The sequence below is a fragment of the Pseudophryne corroboree genome, unplaced genomic scaffold, assembly GCF_028390025.1.
Source record: "Pseudophryne corroboree isolate aPseCor3 unplaced genomic scaffold, aPseCor3.hap2 scaffold_1880, whole genome shotgun sequence".
NCBI classification, from domain to species: Eukaryota; Metazoa; Chordata; class Amphibia; order Anura; family Myobatrachidae; genus Pseudophryne; species Pseudophryne corroboree.
Genome location: NW_026968518.1, coordinates 16472 through 29336, shown reverse-complemented (window position 1 = coordinate 29336; position 12865 = coordinate 16472). Strand labels below are relative to the sequence as shown.

The 12865-nt window shown below is 49.7% G+C and overlaps 21 non-coding genes and 1 pseudogene across 21 annotated transcripts; all 22 read left to right on the top strand.

Annotated features, from left to right (window-relative positions):
- Window positions 1–54: 54 nt before the first annotated feature.
- Window positions 55–218, top strand: LOC135003570 (U1 spliceosomal RNA). The gene has a single exon (XR_010204575.1). It is a non-coding gene; the product is annotated as a U1 spliceosomal RNA (small nuclear RNA).
- Window positions 219–370: 152 nt separating this feature from the next.
- LOC135003584 (U1 spliceosomal RNA) lies at window positions 371–533 on the top strand. The gene has a single exon (XR_010204589.1). It is a non-coding gene; the product is annotated as a U1 spliceosomal RNA (small nuclear RNA).
- A 671-nt stretch (window positions 534–1204) lies between these two features.
- LOC135003569 (U1 spliceosomal RNA) lies at window positions 1205–1368 on the top strand. The gene has a single exon (XR_010204574.1). It is a non-coding gene; the product is annotated as a U1 spliceosomal RNA (small nuclear RNA).
- A 152-nt stretch (window positions 1369–1520) lies between these two features.
- Window positions 1521–1683, top strand: LOC135003589 (U1 spliceosomal RNA). The gene has a single exon (XR_010204594.1). It is a non-coding gene; the product is annotated as a U1 spliceosomal RNA (small nuclear RNA).
- A 672-nt stretch (window positions 1684–2355) lies between these two features.
- Window positions 2356–2519, top strand: LOC135003576 (U1 spliceosomal RNA). The gene has a single exon (XR_010204582.1). It is a non-coding gene; the product is annotated as a U1 spliceosomal RNA (small nuclear RNA).
- A 152-nt stretch (window positions 2520–2671) lies between these two features.
- LOC135003593 (U1 spliceosomal RNA) lies at window positions 2672–2813 on the top strand (annotated as a pseudogene).
- Window positions 2814–3505: 692 nt separating this feature from the next.
- LOC135003575 (U1 spliceosomal RNA) lies at window positions 3506–3669 on the top strand. Its single transcript, XR_010204581.1, has one exon. It is a non-coding gene; the product is annotated as a U1 spliceosomal RNA (small nuclear RNA).
- Window positions 3670–3821: 152 nt separating this feature from the next.
- Window positions 3822–3984, top strand: LOC135003581 (U1 spliceosomal RNA). Its single transcript, XR_010204586.1, has one exon. It is a non-coding gene; the product is annotated as a U1 spliceosomal RNA (small nuclear RNA).
- A 671-nt stretch (window positions 3985–4655) lies between these two features.
- On the top strand, window positions 4656–4819 carry LOC135003574 (U1 spliceosomal RNA). Its single transcript, XR_010204580.1, has one exon. It is a non-coding gene; the product is annotated as a U1 spliceosomal RNA (small nuclear RNA).
- Window positions 4820–4971: 152 nt separating this feature from the next.
- LOC135003585 (U1 spliceosomal RNA) lies at window positions 4972–5134 on the top strand. The gene has a single exon (XR_010204590.1). It is a non-coding gene; the product is annotated as a U1 spliceosomal RNA (small nuclear RNA).
- A 671-nt stretch (window positions 5135–5805) lies between these two features.
- Window positions 5806–5969, top strand: LOC135003573 (U1 spliceosomal RNA). Its single transcript, XR_010204578.1, has one exon. It is a non-coding gene; the product is annotated as a U1 spliceosomal RNA (small nuclear RNA).
- A 152-nt stretch (window positions 5970–6121) lies between these two features.
- LOC135003583 (U1 spliceosomal RNA) lies at window positions 6122–6284 on the top strand. The gene has a single exon (XR_010204588.1). It is a non-coding gene; the product is annotated as a U1 spliceosomal RNA (small nuclear RNA).
- Window positions 6285–6955: 671 nt separating this feature from the next.
- On the top strand, window positions 6956–7119 carry LOC135003578 (U1 spliceosomal RNA). Its single transcript, XR_010204584.1, has one exon. It is a non-coding gene; the product is annotated as a U1 spliceosomal RNA (small nuclear RNA).
- Window positions 7120–7271: 152 nt separating this feature from the next.
- On the top strand, window positions 7272–7434 carry LOC135003590 (U1 spliceosomal RNA). Its single transcript, XR_010204595.1, has one exon. It is a non-coding gene; the product is annotated as a U1 spliceosomal RNA (small nuclear RNA).
- Window positions 7435–8105: 671 nt separating this feature from the next.
- Window positions 8106–8269, top strand: LOC135003596 (U1 spliceosomal RNA). Its single transcript, XR_010204598.1, has one exon. It is a non-coding gene; the product is annotated as a U1 spliceosomal RNA (small nuclear RNA).
- Window positions 8270–8421: 152 nt separating this feature from the next.
- LOC135003586 (U1 spliceosomal RNA) lies at window positions 8422–8584 on the top strand. The gene has a single exon (XR_010204591.1). It is a non-coding gene; the product is annotated as a U1 spliceosomal RNA (small nuclear RNA).
- A 671-nt stretch (window positions 8585–9255) lies between these two features.
- LOC135003572 (U1 spliceosomal RNA) lies at window positions 9256–9419 on the top strand. The gene has a single exon (XR_010204577.1). It is a non-coding gene; the product is annotated as a U1 spliceosomal RNA (small nuclear RNA).
- A 152-nt stretch (window positions 9420–9571) lies between these two features.
- Window positions 9572–9734, top strand: LOC135003587 (U1 spliceosomal RNA). The gene has a single exon (XR_010204592.1). It is a non-coding gene; the product is annotated as a U1 spliceosomal RNA (small nuclear RNA).
- A 671-nt stretch (window positions 9735–10405) lies between these two features.
- LOC135003577 (U1 spliceosomal RNA) lies at window positions 10406–10569 on the top strand. The gene has a single exon (XR_010204583.1). It is a non-coding gene; the product is annotated as a U1 spliceosomal RNA (small nuclear RNA).
- Window positions 10570–10721: 152 nt separating this feature from the next.
- On the top strand, window positions 10722–10884 carry LOC135003582 (U1 spliceosomal RNA). The gene has a single exon (XR_010204587.1). It is a non-coding gene; the product is annotated as a U1 spliceosomal RNA (small nuclear RNA).
- A 671-nt stretch (window positions 10885–11555) lies between these two features.
- Window positions 11556–11719, top strand: LOC135003594 (U1 spliceosomal RNA). The gene has a single exon (XR_010204597.1). It is a non-coding gene; the product is annotated as a U1 spliceosomal RNA (small nuclear RNA).
- Window positions 11720–11871: 152 nt separating this feature from the next.
- On the top strand, window positions 11872–12034 carry LOC135003592 (U1 spliceosomal RNA). Its single transcript, XR_010204596.1, has one exon. It is a non-coding gene; the product is annotated as a U1 spliceosomal RNA (small nuclear RNA).
- The last annotated feature ends 831 nt before the right edge of the window (window positions 12035–12865 follow it).

Here is a 12865-nt window from a genome sequence, read left to right as displayed (position 1 = left end):
TTACTTGACAGAGATATGCCTGAGCAGCGGCCCTCCCCAGCCCTATCCCAAATCATACTTATTTTGCATAGGAGATACCATGGTCATGAAGATTGTTCTCCCAGGGTGAGGTTCATTCATTGCATTCTGGGTATGCTGACCCCTGTGATTTCCCCAAATGTGGGAAACTCGACTGCATTATTTGTGGTAGTGGGGGACTGTGTTTGTGCTTTCCTCTGGTCAGCTCTGGTAAAAGTCAGATTTCTTTGTCTCAGATCTTCCTCTAGCCTTGTTCTTCTTTCGAGAGTTCCCTTGTGCTGCCTCAGTTGGATCTCCTTCACTTGACAGGGGGGTGCCCGAGCAGTGACCCTCCCCAGCTCTAGCCCAACTCCTACTTACCTGCCAGGTGAGATACTATGATCAGGAAGGTGCTTCTCCCAGGGCAAGGCTCACCCATTGCACTCTGGGTGTGCTGCTCCTGCGATTTCCCCAAATGTGGGACACTTGACTGCATAATTTGTGTTTCCTCTGGTCGGCTCTCGTATAATTCAGATCTCTTTGTCTCAGGTCTCTCTCCAGCCTAGTTTGCTGTCTGTTTCCACTTCTCTTTTCTTGAGCCGCTCCCTTCTATGCCCTTGCGCACTATCCTGACTTCTCCCGTCTGCTTACTTTGTGCCTTCCAACGCACAATGCGAACTACAGGTAGTGCTGCAGGGCCCACACCCTTTTAGTTGCCTTACAGAGCAGCTCTGGAGCTGTTACAGTGCCCAGCTGCTGCAAGAAATCAGCTGGAATGCTTCAGGGGCTGGGGCATTGCCAACATGAGCCCCACACCGAAGGAGGGTGGGGGTGTTTAATGCGAACTGAGGGTCATCCAAGCGCCGCAAAAGGCCGCCATGCCCTGCATACCCCTTTTCTCTTTTCATATGCAGATGAGGGTTCCAGCCAACTTTGGCCCACTGCTTGGATGACATCACTGTATGCAAATCCGTCTTCTGCAGACCTTCCCCCAGGAATGCTTGTACTAGTTGTTGCATTTGGTTTGTTGTTTGGGGGTGCTTCAGTATTAGGCAGCCTTCTGCCCTCCCATGTTCATTTGAAAATATGTGTTCTCCCTGCAGTTGTTGTCCCCAGATGAGAGTTCCCTTGTGCTGCCTCAGATGAATCTCCTTTACTTGACAGATATATGCCTGAGCAGCGGCCCTCCCCAGCCCTATCCCAAATCATACTTATTTTGCATAGGAGATACCATGGTCATGAAGATTGTTCTCCCAGGGTGAGGTTCATTCATTGCATTCTGGGTATGCTGACCCCTGTGATTTCCCCAAATGTGGGAAACTCGACTGCATTATTTGTGGTAGTGGGGGACTGTGTTTGTGCTTTCCTCTGCTCAGCTCTGGTAAAAGTCAGATTTCTTTGTCTCAGATCTTCCTCTAGCCTTGTTCTTCTTTCGAGAGTTCCCTTGTGCTGCCTCAGTTGGATCTCCTTCACTTGACAGGGGGGTGCCCTAGCAGCGACCCTCCCCAGCTCTAGCCCAACTCCTACTTACCTGCCTGGTGAGATATTATGATCAGGAAGGTGCTTCTCCCAGGGCAAGGCTCACCCATTGCACTCTGGGTGTGCTGCTCCTGCGATTTCCCCAAATGTGGGGCACTTGACTGCATAATTTGTGTTTCCTCTGGTCGGCTCTCGTATAATTCAGATCTCTTTGTCTCAGGTCTCTCTCCAGCCTAGTTTGCTGTCTGTTTCCACTTCTCTTTTCTTGAGCCGCTCCCTTCTATGCCCTTGCGCACTATCCTGACTTCTCCCGTCTGCTTACTTTGTGCCTTCCAACGCACAATGCGAACTACAGGTAGTGCTGCAGGGCCCACACCCTTTTACTTGCCTTACAGAGCAGCTCTGGAGCTGTTACAGTGCCCAGCTGCTGCAAGAAATCAGCTTGAATGCTTCAGGTGCTGGGGCATAGCCAACATGAGCCCCACACCGAAGGAGGGTGGAGGTGTTTAATGCGAATTAGGGGTCATGCAAGCGCCGCAAAAGGCCGCCATGCCCTGCACATCCCTTTTTTCTTTTCATATGCAGACGAGGGTTGAAGCCAACTTTGACCCACTGCTTGGATGACATCACCATATGCAAATCCATCTGCTGCAGGCCTTCCCCCAGGAATGCTTGCACTAGTTGTTGCATTTGGTTTGTTGTTTTTTGGGTGCTTCAGTATTAGGCAGCCTTCTGCCCTCCCATGTTCATCTGAAAATATGTGTTCTCCCTGCAGTTGTTGTCCCCAGATGAGAGTTCCCTTGTGCTGCCTCAGTTGAATCGCCTTTACTTGACAGAGATGTGCCTGAGCAGCGGCCCTCCCCAGCCCTATACCAAATCATACTTATTTTGCATAGGAGATATCATGGTCATGAAGATTGTTCTCCCAGGGTGAGGTTCATTCATTGCATTCTGGGTATGATGACCCCTGTGATTTCCCCAAATGTGGGAAACTCGACTGCATTATTTGTGGTAGTGGGGGACTGTGTTTGTGCTTTCCTCTGGTCAGCTCTGGTAAAAGTCAGATTTCTTTGTCTCAGATCTTCCTCTAGCCTTGTTCTTCTTTCGAGAGTTCCCTTGTGCTGCCTCAGTTGGATCTCCTTCACTTGACAGGGGGGTGCCCGAGCAGCGACCCTCCCCAGCTCTAGCCCAACTCCTACTTACCTGCCAGGTGAGATACTATGATGATGTAGGTGCTTCTCCCAGGGCAAGGCTCACCCATTGCACTCTGGGTGTGCTGCCCCTTTGATTTCCCCAAATGTGGGAAACTTGACTGCATAATTTGTGTTTCCCCTGGTCGGCTCTCATATAATTCAGATCTCTTTGTCTCAGGTCTCTCTTCAGCCTAGTTTGCTGTCTGTTTCCACTTCTCTTTTCTTGAGCCGCTCCCTTCTATGCCCTTGCGCACTATCCTGACTTCTCCCATCTGCTTACTTTGTGCCTTCCAACGCACAATGCGAACTACAGGTAGTGCTGCAGGGCCCACACCCTTTTACTTGCCTTACAGAGCAGCTCTGGAGCTGTTACAGTGCCCAGCTGCTGCAAGAAATCAGCTTGAATGCTTCAGGGGCTGGGGCATAGCCAACATGAGCCCCACACCGAAGGAGGGTGGAGGTGTTTAATGCGAACTAGGGGTCATCCAAGCGCCGCAAAAGGCCGCCATGCCCTGCACGCCCCTTTTCTCTTTTCATATGCAGATGAGGGTTGAAGCCAACTTTGACCCACTGCTTGGATGACATCACCATATGCAAATCCATCTGCTGCAGGCCTTCCCCCAGGAATGCTTGTACTAGTAGTTGCATTTGGTTTGTTGTTTGGGGGTGCTTCAGTATTAGGCAGCCTTCTGCCCTCCCATGTTCATCTGAAAATATGTGTTCTCCCTGCAGTTGTTGTCCCCAGATGAGAGTTCCCTTGTGCTGCCTCAGTTGAATCTCCTTTACTTGACAGAGATGTGCCTGAGCAGCGGCCCTCCCCAGCCCTATCCCAAATCATACTTATTTTGCATAGGAGATACCATGGTCATGAAGATTGTTCTCCCAGGGTGAGGTTCATTCATTGCATTCTGAGTATGCTGACCCCTGTGATTTCCCCAAATGTGGGAAACTCGACTGCATTATTTGTGGTAGAGGGGGACTATGTTTGTGCTTTCCTCTGGTCAGCTCTGTTAAAAGTCAGATTTCTTTGTCTCAGATCTTCCTCTAGCCTTGTTCCTCTTTCGAGAGTTCCCTTGTGCTGCCTCAGTTGGATCTCCTTCACTTGACAGGGGGGTTCCCGAGCAGCGACCCTCCCCAGCTCTAGCCCAACTCCTACTTACCTGCCAGGTGAGATACTATGATCATGAAGGTGCTTCTCCCAGGGCAAGGCTCACCCATTGCACTCTGGGTGTGCTGCTCCTGCAATTTCCCCAAATGTGGGACACTTGACTGCATAATTTGTGATTCCTCTGGTCGGCTCTCGTATAATTCAGATCTCTTTGTCTCAGGTCTCTCTCCAGCCTAGTTTGCTGTCTGTTTCCACTTCTCTTTTCTTGAGCCGCTCCCTTCTATGCCCTTGCGCACTATCCTGACTTCTCCCATCTGCTTACTTTGTGCCTTCCAACGCACAATGCATACTACAGGTAGTGCTGCAGGGCCCACACCCTTTTACATGCTTTACAGAACAGCTCTGGAGCTGTTACAGTGCCCAGCTGCTGCAAGAAATCATCTTGAATGCTTCAGGGGCTGGGGCATAGCCAACATGAGCCCCACACCGAAGGAGGGTGGAGATGTTTAATGCGAATTAAGGGTCATCCAAGCGCCACAAAAGGACGCCATGCCCTGCACATCCCTTTTTTCTTTTCATATGCAGACGAGGGTTGAAGCCAACTTTGACCCACTGCTTGGATGACATCACCATATGCAAATCCATCTGCTGCAGGCCTTCCCCCAGGAATGCTTACACTAGTTGTTGCATTTGGTTTGTTGTTTGGGGGTGCTTCAGTATTAGGCAGCCTTCTGCCCTCCCATGTTCATCTGAAAATATGTGTTCTCCCTGCAGTTGTTGTCCCCAGATGAGAGTTCCCTTGTGCTGCCTCAGTTGAATCTCCTTTACTTGACAGAGATGTGCCTGAGCAGCGGCCCTCCCCAGCCCTATCCCAAATCATACTTATTTTGCATAGGAGATACCATGGTCATGAAGATTGTTCTCCCAGGGTGAGGTTCATTCATTGCATTCTGGGTATGCTGACCCCTGTGATTTCCCCAAATGTGGGAAACTCGACTGCATTATTTGTGGTAGTGGGGGACTGTGTTTGGGCTTTCCTCTGCTCAGCTCTGGTAAAAGTCAGATTTCTTTGTCTCAGATCTTCCTCTAGCCTTGTTCTTCTTTCGAGAGTTCCCTTGTGCTGCCTCAGTTGGATCTCCTTCACTTGACAGGGGGGTGCCCGAGCAGCGACCCACCCCAGCTCTAGCCCAACTCCTACTTACCTGCCAGGTGAGATACTATGATCAGGAAGGTGCTTCTCCCAGGGCAAGGCTCACCCATTGCACTCTGGGTGTGCTGCTCCTGTGATTTCCCCAAATGTGGGAAACTTGACTGCATAATTTGTGTTTCCTCTGGTCGGCTCTCGTATAATTCAGATCTCTTTGTCTCAGGTCTTTCTCCAGCCTAGTTTGCTGTCTGTTTCCACTTCTCTTTTCTTGAGCCGCTCCCTTCTATGCCCTTGCGCACTATCCTGACCTCTCCCGTCTGCTTACTTTGTGCCTTCCAACGCACAATGCATACTACAGGTAGTGCTGCAGGGCCCACACCCTTTCACATGCTTTACAGAACAGCTCTGGAGCTGTTACAGTGCCGAGCTGCTGCAAGAAATCATCTTGAATGCTTCAGGGGCTGGGGCAAAGCCAACATGAGCCCCACACCGAAGGAGGGTGGAGATGTTTAATGCGAATTAAGGGTCATCCAAGCGCCACAAAAGGACGCCATGCCCTGCACATCCCTTTTTTGTTTTCATATGCAGACGAGGGTTGAAGCCAACTTTGACCCACTGCTTGGATGACATCACCATATGCAAATCCATCTGCTGCAGGCCTTCCCCCAGGAATGCTTACACTAGTTGTTGCATTTGGTTTGTTGTTTGGGGGTGCTTCAGTATTAGGCAGCCTTCTGCCCTCCCATGTTCATCTGAAAATATGTGTTCTCCCTGCAGTTGTTGTCCCCAGATGAGAGTTCCCTTGTGCTTCCTCAGTTGAATCTCCTTTACTTGACAGAGCTGTGCCTGAGCAGCGGCCCTCCCCAGCCCTATCCCAAATCATACTTATTTTGCATAGGAGATACCATGGTCATGAAGATTGTTCTCCCAGGGTGAGGTTCATTCATTGCATTCTGGGTATGCTGACCCCTGTGATTTCCCCAAATGTGGGAAACTCGACTGCATTATTTGTGGTAGTGGGGGACTGTGTTTGTGCTTTCTTCTGGTCAACTCTGGTAAAAGTCAGATTTCTTTGTCTCAGATCTTCCTCTAGCCTTGTTCTTCTTTCGAGAGTTCCCTTGTGCTGCCTCAGTTGGATCTCCTTCACTTGACAGGGGGGTGCCCGAGCAGCGACCCTCCCCAGCTCTAGCCCAACTCCTACTTACCTGCCAGGTGAGATACTATGATCAGGAAGGTGCTTCTCCCAGGGCAAGGCTCACCCATTGCACTCTGGGTGTGCTGCTCCTGCGATTTCCCCAAATGTGGGACACTTGACTGCATAATTTGTGTTTCCTCTGGTCGGCTCTCGTATAATTCAGATCTCTTTGTCTCAGGTCTCTCTCCAGCCTAGTTTGCTGTCTGTTTCCACTTCTCTTTTCTTGAGCCGCTCCCTTCTATGCCCTTGCGCACTATCCTGACTTCTCCCGTCTGCTTACTTTGTGCCTTCCAACGCACAATGCGAACTACAGGTAGTGCTGCAGGGCCCACACCCTTTTAGTTGCCTTACAGAGCAGCTCTGGAGCTGTTACAGTGCCCAGCTGCTGCAAGAAATCAGCTTGAATGCTTCAGGTGCTGGGGCATAGCCAACATGAGCCCCACACCTAAGGAGGGTGGAGGTGTTTAATGCGAATTAGGGGTCATGCAAGCGCCGAAAAAGGCCGCCATGCCCTGCACATCCCTTTTTTCTTTTCATATGCAGACGAGGGTTGAAGCCAACTTTGACCCACTGCTTGGATGACATCACCATATGCAAATCCATCTGCTGCAGGCCTTCCCCCAGGAATGCTTGCACTAGTTGTTGCATTTGGTTTGTTGTTTGGGGGTGCTTCAGTATTAGGCAGCCTTCTGCCCTCCCATGTTCATCTGAAAATATGTGTTCTCCCTGCAGTTGTTGTCCCCAGATGAGAGTTCCCTTGTGCTGCCTCAGTTGAATCTCCTTTACTTGACAGAGATGTGCCTGAGCAGCGGCCCTCCCCAGCCCTATCCCAAATCATACTTATTTTGCATAGGAGATACCATGGTCATGAAGATTGTTCTCCCAGGGTGAGGTTCATTCATTGCATTCTGGGTATGATGACCCCTGTGATTTCCCCAAATGTGGGAAACTCGACTGCATTATTTGTGGTAGTGGGGGACTGTGTTTGTGCTTTCTTCTGGTCAACTCTGGTAAAAATCAGATTTCTTTGTCTCAGATCTTCCTCTAGCCTTGTTCCTCTTTCGAGAGTTCCCTTGTGCTGCCTCAGTTGGATCTCCTTCACTTGACAGGGGGGTACCCGAGCAGCGACCCTCCCCAGCTCTAGCCCAACTCCTACTTACCTGCCAGGTGAGATACTATGATCATGTAGGTGCTTCTCCCAGGGCAAGGCTCACCCATTGCACTCTGGGTGTGCTGCCCCTGTGATTTCCCCAAATGTGGGAAACTTGACTGCATAATTTGTGTTTCCCCTGGTCGTCTCTCGTATAATTCAGATCTCTTTGTCTCAGGTCTCTCTCCAGCCTAGTTTGCTGTCTGTTTCCACTTCTCTTTTCTTGAGCCGCTCCCTTCTATGCCCTTGCGCACTATCCTGACTTCTCCCGTCTGCTTACTTTGTGCCTTCCAACACACAATGCAAACTACAGGTAGTGCTGCAGGGCCCACACCCTTTTACTTGCCTCACAGAGCAGCTCTGGAGCTGTTACAGTACCCAGCTGCTGCAAGAAATCAGCTTGAATGCTTCAGGGGCTGGGGCATTGCCAACATGAGCCCCACACCGAAGGAGGGTGGAGGTGTTTAATGCGAACTAAGGGTCACCCAAGCGCCGCAAAAGGCCGCCATGCCCTGCACGCCCCTTTTCTCTTTTCATATGCAGACGAGGGTTGAAGCCAACTTTGACCCACTGCTTGGATGGCATTACCATATGCAAATCAATCTGCTGCAGGCCTTCCCCCAGGAATGCTTGCACTAGTTGTTGCATTTGGTTTGTTGTTTGGGGGTGCTTCGGTATTAGGCAGCCTTCTGCCCTCCCATGTTCATCTGAAAATATGTGTTCTCCCTGCAGTTGTTGTCCCCAGATGAGAGTTCCCTTGTGCTGCCTCAGTTGAATCTCCTTTACTTGACAGAGATGTGCCTGAGCAGCGGCCCTCCCCAGCCCTATCCCAAATCATACTTATTTTGCATAGGAGATACCATGGTCATGAAGATTGTTCTCCCAGGGTGAGGTTCATTCATTGCATTCTGGGTATGCTGACCCCTGTGATTTCCCCAAATGTGGGAAACTCGACTGCATTATTTGTGGTAGTGGGGGACTGTGTTTGTGCTTTCCTCTGCTCAGCTCTGGTAAAAGTCAGATTTCTTTGTCTCAGATCTTCCTCTAGCCTTGTTCTTCTTTCGAGAGTTCCCTTGTGCTGCCTCAGTTGGATCTCCTTCACTTGACAGGGGGGTGCCCGAGCAGCGACCCTCCCCAGCTCTAGCCCAACTCCTACTTACCTGCCAGGTGAGATACTATGATCAGGAAGGTGCTTCTCCCAGGGCAAGGCTCACCCATTGCACTCTGGGTGTGCTGCTACTGCGATTTCCCCAAATGTGGGAAACTTGACTGCATAATTTGTGTTTCCTCTGGTCGGCTCTCGTATAATTCAGATCTCTTTGTCTCAGGTCTTTCTCCAGCCTAGTTTGCTGTCTGTTTCCACTTCTCTTTTCTTGAGCCGCTCCCTTCTATGCCCTTGCGCACTATCCTGACCTCTCCCGTCTGCTTACTTTGTGCCTTCCAACGCACAATGCATACTACAGGTAGTGCTGCAGGGCCCACACCCTTTTACATGCTTTAAAGAACAGCTCTGGAGCTGTTACAGTGCCCAGCTGCTGCAAGAAATCATCTTGAATGCTTCAGGGGCTGGGGCATAGCCAACATGAGCCCCACACCGAAGGAGGGTGGAGATGTTTAATGCGAATTAAGGGTCATCCAAGCGCCACAAAAGGACGCCATGCCCTGCACATCCCTTTTTTCTTTTCATATGCAGACGAGGGTTGAAGCCAACTTTGACCCATTGCTTGGATGACATCACCATATGCAAATCCATCTGCTGCAGGCCTTCCCCCAGGAATGCTTACACTAGTTGTTGCATTTGGTTTGTTGTTTGGGGGTGCTTCAGTATTAGGCAGCCTTCTGCCCTCCCATGTTCATCTGAAAATATGTGTTCTCCCTGCAGTTGTTGTCCCCAGATGAGAGTTCCCTTGTGCTGCCTCAGTTGAATCTCCTTTACTTGACAGAGATGTGCCTGAGCAGCGGCCCTCCCCAGCCCTATCCCAAATCATACTTATTTTGCATAGGAGATACCATGGTCATGAAGATTGTTCTCCCAGGGTGAGGTTCATTCATTGCATTCTGGGTATGCTGACCCCTGTGATTTCCCCAAATGTGGGAAACTCGACTGCATTATTTGTGGTAGTGGGGGACTGTGTTTGTGCTTTCTTCTGGTCAACTCTGGTAAAAGTCAGATTTCTTTGTCTCAGATCTTCCTCTAGCCTTGTTCTTCTTTCGAGAGTTCCCTTGTGCTGCCTCAGTTGGATCTCCTTCACTTGACAGGGGGGTGCCCGAGCAGCGACCCTCCCCAGCTCTAGCCCAACTCCTACTTATCTGCCAGGTGAGATACTATGATCAGGAAGGTGCTTCTCCCAGGGCAAGGCTCACCCATTGCACTCTGGGTGTGCTGCTCCTGCGATTTCCCCAAATGTGGGACACTTGACTGCATAATTTGTGTTTCCTCTGGTCGGCTCTCGTATAATTCAGATCTCTTTGTCTCAGGTCTCTCTCCAGCCTAGTTTGCTGTCTGTTTCCACTTCTCTTTTCTTGAGCCGCTCCCTTCTATGCCCTTGCGCACTATCCTGACTTCTCCTGTCTGCTTACTTTGTGCCTTCCAACGCACAATGCGAACTACAGGTAGTGCTGCAGGGCCCACACCCTTTTAGTTGCCTTACAGAGCAGCTCTGGAGCTGTTACAGTGCCCAGCTGCTGCAAGAAATCAGCTTGAATGCTTCAGGTGCTGGGGCATAGCCAACATGAGCCCCACACCTAAGGAGGGTGGAGGTGTTTAATGCGAATTAGGGGTCATGCAAGCGCCGCAAAAGGCCGCCATGCCCTGCACATCCCTTTTTTCTTTTCATATGCAGACGAGGGTTGAAGCCAACTTTGACCCACTGCTTGGATGACATCACCATATGCAAATCCATCTGCTGCAGGCCTTCCCCCAGGAATGCTTGCACTAGTTGTTGCATTTGGTTTGTTGTTTGGGGGTGCTTCAGTATTAGGCAGCCTTCTGCCCTCCCATGTTCATCTGAAAATATGTGTTCTCCCTGCAGTTGTTGTCCCCAGATGAGAGTTCCCTTGTGCTGCCTCAGTTGAATCGCCTTTACTTGACAGAGATGTGCCTGAGCAGCGGCCCTCCCCAGCCCTATCCCAAATCATACTTATTTTGCATAGGAGATATCATGGTCATGAAGATTGTTCTCCCAGGGTGAGGTTCATTCATTGCATTCTGGGTATGATGACCCCTGTGATTTCCCCAAATGTGGGAAACTCGACTGCATTATTTGTGGTAGAGGGGGACTGTGTTTGTGCTTTCCTCTGGTCAGCTCTGGTAAAAGTCAGATTTCTTTGTCTCAGATCTTCCTCTAGCCTTGTTCTTCTTTCGAGAGTTCCCTTGTGCTGCCTCAGTTGGATCTCCTTCACTTGACAGGGGGGTGCCCGAGCAGCGACCCTCCCCAGCTCTAGCCCAACTCCTACTTACCTGCCAGGTGAGATACTATGATCAGGAAGGTGCTTCTCCCAGGGCAAGGCTCACCCATTGCACTCTGGGTGTGCTGCTCCTGCGATTTCCCCAAATGTGGGACACTTGACTGCATAATTTGTGTTTCCTCTGGTCGGCTCTCGTATAATTCAGATCTCTTTGTCTCAGGTCTCTCTCCAGCCTAGTTTGCTGTCTGTTTCCACTTCTCTTTTCTTGAGCCGCTCCCTTCTATGCCCTTGCGCACTATCCTGACTTCTCCCGTCTGCTTACTTTGTGCCTTCCAACGCACAATGCGAACTACAGGTAGTGCTGCAGGGCCCACACCCTTTTACTTGCCTTACAGAGCAGCTCTGGAGCTGTTACAGTGCCCAGCTGCTGCAAGAAATCAGCTTGAATGCTTCAGGTGCTGGGGCATAGCCAACATGAGCCCCACACCTAAGGAGGGTGGAGGTGTTTAATGCGAATTAGGGGTCATGCAAGCGCCGCAAAAGGCCGCCATGCCCTGCACATCCCTTTTTTCTTTTCATATGCAGACGAGGGTTGAAGCCAACTTTGACCCACTGCTTGGATGACATCACCATATGCAAATCCATCTGCTGCAGGCCTTCCCCCAGGAATGCTTGCACTAGTTGTTGCATTTGGTTTGTTGTTTGGGGGTGCTTCAGTATTAGGCAGCCTTCTGCCCTCCCATGTTCATCTGAAAATATGTGTTCTCCCTGCAGTTGTTGTCCCCAGATGAGAGTTCCCTTGTGCTGCCTCAGTTGAATCTCCTTTACTTGACAGAGATGTGCCTGAGCAGCGGCCCTCCCCAGCCCTATCCCAAATCATACTTATTTTGCATAGGAGATACCATGGTCATGAAGATTGTTCTCCCAGGGTGAGGTTCATTCATTGCATTCTGGGTATGCTGACCCCTGTGATTTCCCCAAATGTGGGAAACTCGACTGCATTATTTGTGGTAGTGGGGGACTGTGTTTGTGCTTTCCTCTGGTCAGCTCTGGTAAAAGCCAGATTTCTGTGTCTCAGATCTTCCTCTAGCCTTGTTCTTCTTTCGAGAGTTCTCTTGTGCTGCCTCAGTTGGATCTCCTTCACTTGACAGGGGGGTGCCCGAGCAGCGACCCTCCTCAGCTCTTGCCCAACTCCTACTTACCTGCCAGGTGAGATACTATGATCATGAAGGTGCTTCTCCCAGGGCAAGGCTCACCCATTGCACTCTGTGTGTGCTGCTCCAGCTATTTCCCCAAATGTGGGAAACTCGACTGCATAATTTGTGTTTCCCCTGGTCGGCTCTCGTATAATTCAGATCTCTTTGTCTCAGGTCTCTCTCCAGCCTAGTTTGCTGTCAGTTTCCACTTCTCTTTTCTTGAGCCGCTCCCTTCTATGCCCTTGCGCACTATCCTGACTTCTCCCGTCTGCTTACTTTGTGCCTTCCAGCGCACAATGCGAACTACAGGTAGTGCTGCAGGGCCCACACCCTTTTAGTTGCCTTACAGAGCAGCTCTGGAGCTGTTACAGTGCCCAGCTGCTGCAAGAAATCAGCATGAATGTTCTTCGTTGATTGATGGAAGAAACATCTTACAAAAACTCTCCAGATTATTGACTTTTTAAAGTTTTTCTAGGAAACGTTCTAGATGAATGCTTATTAGCGTTTGTCAGAATGTAAGTTTGCAAAGTGTCTCTGTGGCGCAATCAGTTAGCGTGTTCGGTTATTATCTAAAAGGTTGGTGGTTCAATCCCACCCAGGGACGTAATTTACCTTGTGATCAGATTTTGGTGATCTTAAAGTAGACAAGTCAAAATTTCAAACCCCCTGTTATGGTGTGGGTACCTGGCCTTCCCTGATGTAATCAGAGTTAGATTTGATTCAGTGATTTTATAAAAACAGCTAGGAAGCACAATTTAGCAGTAGGTTGCAGAGAAAAAAAAAATATGCTGGCAGAAAAATCCAATTGAGTGAATAAACAGCTCTTCATTTTCTGGCTTTATTTTTATGCTAACAAATTTGTTCTCTGAAAAGTGTCCACAAAGCCAAGTCTCTGATTAACACCTTTGTAAGGATGGTTTTTCACCTATTACTAAATTAAACTTGCTTCATTGGAAAGGCAGCAAGATGCATCCTCATTTCAATGTCTACTG